The sequence below is a fragment of the Equus caballus genome, chromosome 12, assembly GCF_041296265.1.
Source record: "Equus caballus isolate H_3958 breed thoroughbred chromosome 12, TB-T2T, whole genome shotgun sequence".
NCBI classification, from domain to species: Eukaryota; Metazoa; Chordata; class Mammalia; order Perissodactyla; family Equidae; genus Equus; species Equus caballus.
The window spans coordinates 26,123,078-26,132,581 of NC_091695.1; positions in this window are offsets into that span (position 1 = coordinate 26,123,078).

Below are 9,504 nucleotides of genomic sequence, written 5' to 3' on the forward strand. Positions count from 1 at the left end.
TTTAATGCAAAGTGGTAAGGATATGGGGAATCATCTGGTGCTGTGGGAGCCTAAGAAGGGTCACTTGGTCCCACATCAGAGGGGCAGAATTTTCCTGGAAGAGATAAAAATCCAAGTGAGTTGCCAAGCAAGATAAGTTAGCTAGAGTAAGAACGTGGTGGGAGGGTGTTCCAAGAAGGAGCAACATGAGTAAAGATGAGGTGGCAGTGTATACAGAAACCGAAAGTGGTTCCGGAACGTGGAACAATGTCTGTCCACTGCTCTGTGCTTCTCCTTCCTTTCTCTTACAGAAACCCTGCATCCTCGAAGTGAATTCAGAGTCATAGATTTAGTCCAGCCTCACCATCCTTTGTTGGATCCTAAACCCCTACACAGCTGGGAGGGGCACGTGACTCCATGTCCTTACACAATGCAGACCTTTGGGTGTCAGAAGGAGCCCCAGGGAAACCTGGATTCTGGTTCCACATCTGCCCCCCAAGGCAGCACGGCCTTGAGCGGACCATGGAAACTTCCACCTGCTTCCCAGGACCACTGAGGCTAAGCTCACAGAAGTGGAGGAACTTTGAAAACTGTAAGTCCAAGATATAAATAATCAGGATTGAGTCCTAGCTCCACTCTTATTGGCTGAATAACCTTGGGCAAATTACTTAACCTATCTGTGCCTCCATTTCCTCATCTGTAAAATGGGGTTAATGATAGTGAATGTGAGGAGTGATGAGTTGATATTTGGACAATATGTGATAGTTATAATAATAATAATAATAAATATTAAAATGATGTCGAGTGCCTGCCCAGGAGCGAATTTGCTGGGTTGGAGGAGGAGATGCCTGAGCTTGCTCCCCTTAGAGCAGTGGCAAAACTATCTTCCCTGACAGAACCCTTTTTACTTCTCTCTGATCTAGTCTTGGCGTTTATTCATCTATTCCAAAAATTTACTGAGCGCTTGGTTATGCAAGGCCCTGTGTTGAGTGCTCCGCGGGACACGGGGAGGGGTGAGGACAACTCTGTGTCTTTACCATTGAGCAGAAGAGACATTCATCTGTATGGATAAAAACAGGTTGGAGGAGAAAGGCCTCTAAGTCACTTATATGTGGAACCTAAAAAAAAAGAAACACCCAGAAAACAAAAAAAACAAACTCATGGATATAGAGAACACATTGGTGGGTGCCCAGAAATGGGGGATGAGGAGTAGGCGAAATGGGTGAAGGGGTCAAAAGGTACAAACTTTCAGTTATAAAATAAATAAGTCCTGGGGATGTAATGTACCACGTGGTGACTATAGTTAATAATACTGTATTAGATATTTGAGAGTTGCTAAGAGAGTAGATCTTTTTTTTTTAGATTGGTACCTGAGCTAACAACTGTTGCCAGTTTTTTTTTTCTGCTTTTTCTCCCAAAGTCCCCCAGTACATAGTTGTATATTTTAGTTGTGGGTCCTTCTAGTTGTGGCATGTGGGACGCCGCCTCAACGTGACCTGATGAGCAGTGCCATGTCTGCACCCAGGATCCAGACCAATGAAACCCCAGGCTGCCAAAGCAGAGCACGCAAACTTAACCACTCAGCCACAGGACTGACCCCTGAGAGTAGATCTTAAAAGTTCTCGTTACAGGAAAAAAAATTGTAACTATGTATAGTGATAGTTATTATCTAGACTTATGGTGGTGAGCATTTTGCAATATACACAAATATTGAATCCTTGTGTTGTACACCTGAAACTAATGTAATGTTATATGTCAATTATATCTCAATAAAAAAATTTTTCTTTAATTGGCACCTGAGCTAATATCTGTTGCCAACCCTTTTTGGTTTTTCCTTCCCTTCTTCTCCCCAAAGCTTCCCCAGTACATAGTTGCATGTTCTAATTGTAGGTCCTTCTGGTTGTGCTATGTGAGACGCCCCCTCAGCATGGCTTGATGAGCAGTGCCATGTCCACACCCAGGATCCAAACCAGGCGAAACTCTGGGCCACCAAAGCAGAGCAAGTGAACTTAACCACTCGGCCACGGGGCTGGCCCCAAAAAACATTTTTTTAAAGTTAAAAGAAGAGATACAAAAAAAAAAGACCTCTAGGCTTGACTTACAGTCTATTTTATTTATTTATTTATTTTGGTGAGGAAGATTGGCCCTGAGCTAACATCTGTGCCAATCTTCCTCCACTTTGTATGTGGGATGCCACCACAGCATGGCTGGACCAGCGGTGTGTAGGTCTGCACCAAAGATCCAAACTGGTGAACCCCAGGCCACTAAAGCGGAGTGCACGAACCCAGCCACTATGCCACGGGGCTGGCCCCTCCAGTCTGTTTATTGAGAGAATAAAATGAGATTGTGTACATGAGGGGCACATTGTAGGTAATAAAGCACTTGACCCGTTTATGGTGGAGAGTTCTGGGCAAGAGGCTCAAGGTGTTCAGAATGCTCAAGAACCTTTGGAGGAGGGGCCAGCCCCATGGCCTAATGGTTGAGTTTGCGTGCTCTGCTTCAGTGGCTCAGGGTTTTGCCGGTTCAAATCCTGGGCGCGGACATGGCACTGCTTGTCAAGCCATGCTCAGGCGGCATCCCACATGCCACAACTAGAAGGACCCACAACTAAAAATGCACAACTATGTACCGGGGGGCTTTGGGGAGAAAAAGGAAAAACAAAATCTTTAAAAACAACAAAAAAAGAACCTTTGGAGCATCTTTGAGGGGAGGGTTGTGTTAGGAAGGAGCTGTTGTTTTCCTCCAAGCCCTCTCCCTGGGCTTATTCCTGTCTGGGGCAGGGAGGGTTGCTCTCAGAATTACTCTAGCCCTCCCTGTTGCCCTGGAGCCCAGAGAAGTTCTCAGGCACCAAAGGCAGAAGAGAATTTCCTGCTTCTTCGGACTGAGGAAGGGACTCCCTCTTCCTGTCCACCTTACACATCTCCTTTTCCTGGGTAAGTCTCCCACACACACACACACAGACACACACACACACGCACGCGCGCCACATACAAACCTCTCCTCACCGATTGCACCCCAATGGAGGTGAGCCCTCCCCTTGTGGGTGAGGTGGAGGGCACGGAGCAGAGGTCACCAGGAGAGGAGCGGGACGGATTCCTGCCGCAAGAGCAAGGAGGTGGCCTGGTGAGTGGAGGAACCTGCGTCCTCAGCCTGGCTCAGCCACTCGCTTACTTGCCCCTTGGGGGACTTTGGATGACGGATAACAGTGATGACAAGGACAACAATAATTACTAACGTGCAGTGAACTGTGACAGGCTGTGTTAGCCCGATTGGGGCTGCCATAAAAAACCCCACAGGCTGAGTGGTTTAAACAACAGAAATTTATTTCCTCATGCTTCTGCAGACTAGAAGCCCAAGATCAAGATTCCAGCCTATTTGGTGTCTGGTGAGTGCTCTCTTCCTGGTGTGCAGATGGCCACCTTCTCGCTGTGTCCTCATATGGCTTTTCCTTGGTGTGTGTGCAAGAGAAAGAGTCAGCATTAGCTCTCTGATGTCTCTTCTTATAAGGACACTAATCCTATTGCATCAGGGCCCCGCCCTTCTGATCTCAGTTAATGTTTTTTTTTTAAGGAAGATCCACCCTGAGCTAACATCTGCCACCCATCCTCCTCTTTTTGCTGAGGAAGACTGGCCCTGAGCTAACATCCGTGCCCATCTTCCTCTACTTTATATGTGGGACACCTGCCACAGCATGGCTTGCCAAGCAGTGCCATGTCCACACCCAGGATCCAAACCAGCGAACCCCAGGCCGCTGAAGTGGAACGTGCGACCTTAACCGCTGTGCCACTGGCCAGCCCCTGATCTCAGTTAATCTTAGTTACTTCCTTAGAGATTCCATCTCCAAACCATCCACACTAGGGAGTTAGGGCTTCAACCTAGGAATCTAGGGGAGGGACATGACTGTTTCGCACTTGTGCTAAGTGTTTGACATGCAGTATCATAATTGATCTGTTTCATGGTTCTTGCTTAATTTTCACTCTAACTTGATAAAATAAGTTCTTTTATTGTCTCCATTTTATAGGTAAGGAAACTGAGGCTAGGTCACTGGCCCAAGGTCGCACATCTGTCCAGTCTCTAAGCTGGAGCTTGAACCCAGACTGCTGACTTCCTGCTTCTTAACCACCATGTCTACCTGGGCCTCAGTTCTACATGTTAAAGATGACGATGAGGGGCTGGCCCCATGGCCGAGTGGTTAAGTTCGCGCACTCCACTTCAGTGGCCCAGGGTTTCACTGGTTCAGATACTGGGCATGGACATGGCACCACTCATCAGGCCAGGCTGATGCGGTGTCCCACATGCCACAACCAGAAGGACCCACAACTAAAAATACACAACTATGTACTGGGAGGGTTTGGGAAGAAAAAACAGGAAAAAAGAAAAAAGATTGACAACAGTTGTTACTTCAGGTGCCAATCTTTAAAAAAAAAGGGCCGGCCCCGTGGTGATCGGTTAAGTTCGCACGTTCCACTTTGATGGCCCGGGGTTCGCCGGTTCGGGTCCCAGGTGCAGACATGGCACCACTTGGCAAGCCACGCTGTGGTAGGCGTCCCACATATAAAGCAGAGGAAGATGGGCACAGATGTTAGCTCAGGGCCAGTCTTCCTCAGCAAAAAGAGGAGGATGGGTGGCAGATGTTAGCTCAGGGCTAATCTTCCTCAAAAAAAAAAAGATGATGATGAGAATTTCTGTCCTGTGTGCTTCATGAGGTTATATCCAGAGGACTTTGACTCTGCAGAGGGATGTGCACATCTAAATTGTTATTCTTAACAGGGCACAGCCTCTAGAATGTGGCTGTCCCAGGACATTCAAATTAGCCCCAGGTCCTCTTAATCCCAGAGCTGGAAGGGAGCTTTGGGATTGTCTAGTGCTGTCTAACCACCCCAATCTCTGTCACATCCCGCCATGTGGAGGAGAAAACAGGGGCCAAGACAGAGGAAATGGCTTGCCCAGGTCACAGATCAGAACTCAGATATCTCTATCTGGTCTGGTGAGTGCTTCGCAGCCTTCATCCGGTTGCCTCAGCCCCAGCCTCATCTATAAATTTTTCTGAATTGGGCCTTTTGGTGGGAGCAAAGGGGTCACACTTCACTGTTGTTTTGCCCTCAGGGACAGCTGGTATTTAGGAAAAGTCCCCTGGTGCACAACCAGGATATGGTGAGTTCCATGGTCATAGCTGCATGACTCTTGGTCAATCAACAGCCTCTCTACCTTGGTTTTCTCATCCATTTTCTTAGGATTATCACATAGAAGTGGCAAACTGTTGGCTCAGAAACAAGATCAATCTTGCAGGTGTGCTTTATATGGCTTTACATGTTTTTGAATATGATGCAACATTTTTAAATTGAAAGATATATTAGCACCAAAGTAGGAAACTTATTTGTAACTTATTCCAAGCAAAGGGTTAATTTCCCTAATATATAAAGAGCACCTACAAATGAATAAAAATATCAACAACTCTAGTAGAAAACGAATAAAAGATGTGAAAAGATATTTAGTGAAAAGCAGTAGAAATTGTTCTCAAACATGTGAAAAGACCAGCAACTACACTCATAATAGGAGAAATACATATGAAAACAGTACCAACGTACCATTTTTCATCTATCAAATTGACAAAAAATTAAAAAGCTGGAGAATACACATCTTTAAGAGAGTCTGAAAAAATAGGCATTCTCAGATATTGCTGGTTGAAATGTAAATTTGTACAATCTTTATCTTGTAACTATCAAAATCATAAATATGCATTTCTTTGTTCCGTGGGTTCTGCTTCTAGGATTTTAGCTTGTAGATATATTTATCAATGTGTGAAATAATATAAATACAGGCTTATTTATTACAGCAAAACTTTGGAAACCATCTCTATGTTTATCAAGAGGGATTTGGTTAAATAAATTATGTTACATCATACAAAGGAATATTTTGCTGCTGTACTCAAGAATGAGGAGGCTGTTTATGTATTGATAGAGAAGGCTCTTAAAGATTAACTTTAAGAGAGAAAAGCAAAATTCAGGACAGTGTGAAAAGTATGCTGTAATCTGTGCAAGTAAGGGAAAAATAGTATTTGCCTCTGTCTGCCTGTGATGTCGCTGGAAGGATATAAGAGATGGTGATGGTCTCTGGGGAGGGTAACTAGGTGACTGGGTATGAGAGAGGAGGAAAATTTTTCACTGTAAACCCCATTTCCTTTTAAGTCTTTGAAAGTGTGAATGAACTACCTCTTCAAAAACGAATAACATTTAAATTTTAAAATATTCTCTCTTTAAAACAGAAAGGTTTTACATTAAAATTTTTATTCCTGGCTTCTCTTGGAAAATAAAGCTCTTGGTGATCCTAGGTGGCCATTCCTTCATGGCCCTGGCTCGGTGGAGCCGAGCAGGGGCTGCCCCTCTAGATCAGGAATGCGCTCTCCTGTGTATTGAAGTCCTCACCACTCCCTGTTTCTCCTGGCCTGACCAGTTTCACCTGCTTTTTTTAGCTGCTTGGCCCTGTCCAGAAGGCCTGCTCTGGAGTCTCTTTGCTCTTGCTAACTTTCTCTCTCTCAGACTCTCCTTTCCTTTCCTTCCCAGGGTCAGCATTTTTCATGCCCCATGATGGCTTCGGCCTTTGCAGATGTAAACGTGTAGGTCTGGGAGGTGTGACAGTGTGTGGTCTCTGCTCAGGACAGTCCCAGGGCCTTCACAGGGGAGAACTATCATCTTCCACCCCTGGAGGAGGCAGGACCTTCCTTTTTGACATCTCTGTCATTGATGGGGGGTCTCAGGGACCATCTGAAAGAGAGTTGGGAAAAAAATACTTTTCAGGCCCTACGGAGAGTCTGGCACCTTACCGGTGCGGTTAATGACTACAGTGTACACGTTTATGTCTACATGTTAAAAGATTCACCTGGAAGGATACTTAAGAACCCGATAGAGTAGTTATCAGTTTGGGAGGAAAAAAATTTTGTCTCCATACAGAATACCCTTTTCAGACTGTCTGCCTTTCCTCGTCTTTGAGTATGTTACAACTCTGTAAATTGTAGTAACTGAGAACGTGCAAATTATTCTTATAGACATGTAAATTCTTTCTGTTCAGTAGAGGGGTTTCACTGACTTCCTTTCCTCCACCCCGTGGAAAAACCAGTTTTGCCTCTATTTACATATTCATTTCAATACTCTTGATCTGTAAATGTGTCTGTTTTCAGATTCTCTTTGATTCTAACATCTGCCTGGTTTTATCATTGATTAGTGAGTGGAATGAAATCTTTCATGTGTCCATTTTACATCTGTATGAGAGTCATGATTTTCCCTTCTTCTGGAATTATCTTTAAACAGTTATAGACTAACTGAGAAAGATGCTGGTTGATGATGGTTTATTAGTTTGGCAACAGAAAGTGGATGCCTTGGGATGGGGTGGGGAGCATGCTTACTTTCCACTGTTTGTATTTTTAAAATTTCCTACGATGTGAATAACTATCCATTCAAAACTATAAACAAATACGATGTGTTTTTTAAAGAAAATTAATTGAAAAGAGGGAAGCAAAAATAGGAAATAATACCTAATGATTAAGAACATGGGATTCAGGTGGGGCCGGCCCAGTGGCGCAGCGGTTAAGTTCGCACGTTCCACTTCTCTGTGGCCTGGAGTTCGAGGGTTGGATCCCGGGTGCTGACATGGCACCCTTGGCACGCCATGCTGTGGTAGGCGCCCCACATAAAAAATAGAGGAAGATGGGCACGGATGTTAGCTCAGGGCCAGGCTTCCTCAGCAAAAAGAGGAGGACTGGCAGTAGTTAGCTCAGGGCTAATCCTCCTCAAAAAAAAAGAAAAAGAAAAGAATATGGGATTCAGGGTCCGTCAGACCTGGATTTATTTATTTATGTATTTATTTATTTTTGAGGAAGATTACCCCTAAGCTAACATCTGCTGCCAATCCTCCTCTTTTTGCTGAGAAAGGCTGGCCCTGAGCTAACATCCATGTTCATCTTCCTCTACTTTATATGTGGGACGCCTACCAGAGCATGGCATGCCAAGTGGTGCCATGTCCACACCCGGGATCCGAATCAACGAACCCCAGACCACTGAATTGGACCGTGTGAACTTAACCACTGCACCACCAGGCCAGCCCCCCGACGTGGAGTTAAAATTGTGACATTTTCTAAATGAGTTTGAGCAAATTACTTAACCTCTCTGAGCTTTAGTTTATCTATAACACGGAAATAATAAGACCTTATTCCCAATGTCCTAGTGAAGATTAAGCGAGATTTGAATATGAAAATTTTTAGCTCAGGGCCTGACATACAGGAAGCCCTCGTAATGATGTGGGGTCAGTGAGCCGAGGAGTCGAAAGAAAGATTTCTTACACTCTTAAGATCTGGCAGTAGTGCTCTTTTATTTAGCGAATAGTATGCAATAGCATGGGGACACGACCCATGGGCAGGCAGAGCTGCTGCTGGCATGTTGCTGCTGCCGCTTCTGCTGCCGCTTCTGCTGTAAAGTTGGGTGGAGAGTAAGGCTAAATTTAAGGCATAGGTATGTGAGTTATCTCTTTAAAAGACAAAGAATATGTAAAATAGTTAAAATGGTATCAGTGCCCATAGGGTCCGGCCATTTGGCAGTCCCACAACTTTTAGATAAGAATCAAACTGGATTGAGTTAATGGCAGGAGTCACTGCTTGAATATTATCCTCAGCTAAAGAAAAAGGAGGATTTGAGGGGGGGAGGGGGTCAATTACATGAGGTTGCCAGACAGCAAACAACTTAAGTTCTTGCCTCTGGCATTGATTAAGAGTTTCTAGAGATAAGGCCATCCCCCTTCTTCCTGGCACAGAGAGGGAGGCATCTTCACAGATAGAGGTTTCCCTTAGAAATGTAAATGCTTCCCAGCAAAGGGACAAGCAAATTCCACTCCTCGGAGCCTGCTTCTCATCTGTAGTTTTAAAATTAACCAGCCTAAAAATCCTCATCAGTAAGGAACCTGGATCCCAATAACACAAGAGCCATCATCATCATCAAATCCAACGTCTCCCAAGTACAAGATGAACCCAGTGAATGGGTGTCAAGCATTTTAGGTGGTACTAACTGATGTGGATCAAGGCTGCCCCAGGGAGAGAGCCCAAGGCGTCCTGGCCTACATGCCAATCTCTATGATCCAATACATATCTAAAGTTATACGACCACACAATAACCAGACCCCATCTGCACCGATACCATTTAATGACTTTTTACATCATCTTTCCTTTGTCTAGTAAAAATAAGTCACGTACCCATGCCTTATAAATTTAGCCCTAACCCTCAACACCTTGCAGCTCTTTACTGCCCGTGGGTCCTGTTCCCATGCTATTCTCTGAATAAGGGAGCACTACTGCCAGAACTTGAGAGTCCAAGAAATCTTTCTTTCGACTCCTTGACTCACCGAGCCCACATCACTAAATAGCAATAAATCACAGATGGAGAAAACTTTTCCTTTTTCCATTTCTTCTGATCCTTCTTGATTTCTCAAGGACAAAGTATCAGCTGCTGCAGGCTCGGCGAGCCAAGGAGTCACAAGAAA